Source organism: Penaeus monodon, chromosome 20 (genome assembly GCF_015228065.2).
Source record: "Penaeus monodon isolate SGIC_2016 chromosome 20, NSTDA_Pmon_1, whole genome shotgun sequence".
In the NCBI taxonomy this organism is placed as follows: domain Eukaryota; kingdom Metazoa; phylum Arthropoda; class Malacostraca; order Decapoda; family Penaeidae; genus Penaeus; species Penaeus monodon.
Window position 1 is genome coordinate 14008374 of NC_051405.1, and position 323 is coordinate 14008696.

Below are 323 nucleotides of genomic sequence, written 5' to 3' on the forward strand. Positions count from 1 at the left end.
GTGCATTTGAAGAGTTGATTGACATTAAATCTGACGGGCGCGTGACATGATTGCCGTTTAATATCCACAGGACGCTTGCTGAACTGACACATTAACTAGATGCGAATGGGGAAATGTATGAAATGCAGATCAGTTTCCAGTCACAGGTTATCTGTTCCAGCCTCCGCCGCCTCGCGAATTAAACCGCTGGCGCCGCAGAGGCTCGGCGGAGGCGCGGGGGAATTGTGGGCGCTCGTGTCTTGGGCGGCTGGGGCCCAGGGCTTCGTGCGTTGGGCACGAAGGCAGGTCGGCGATGGAATGCCGTCTCGCGATAACGGCGCCAG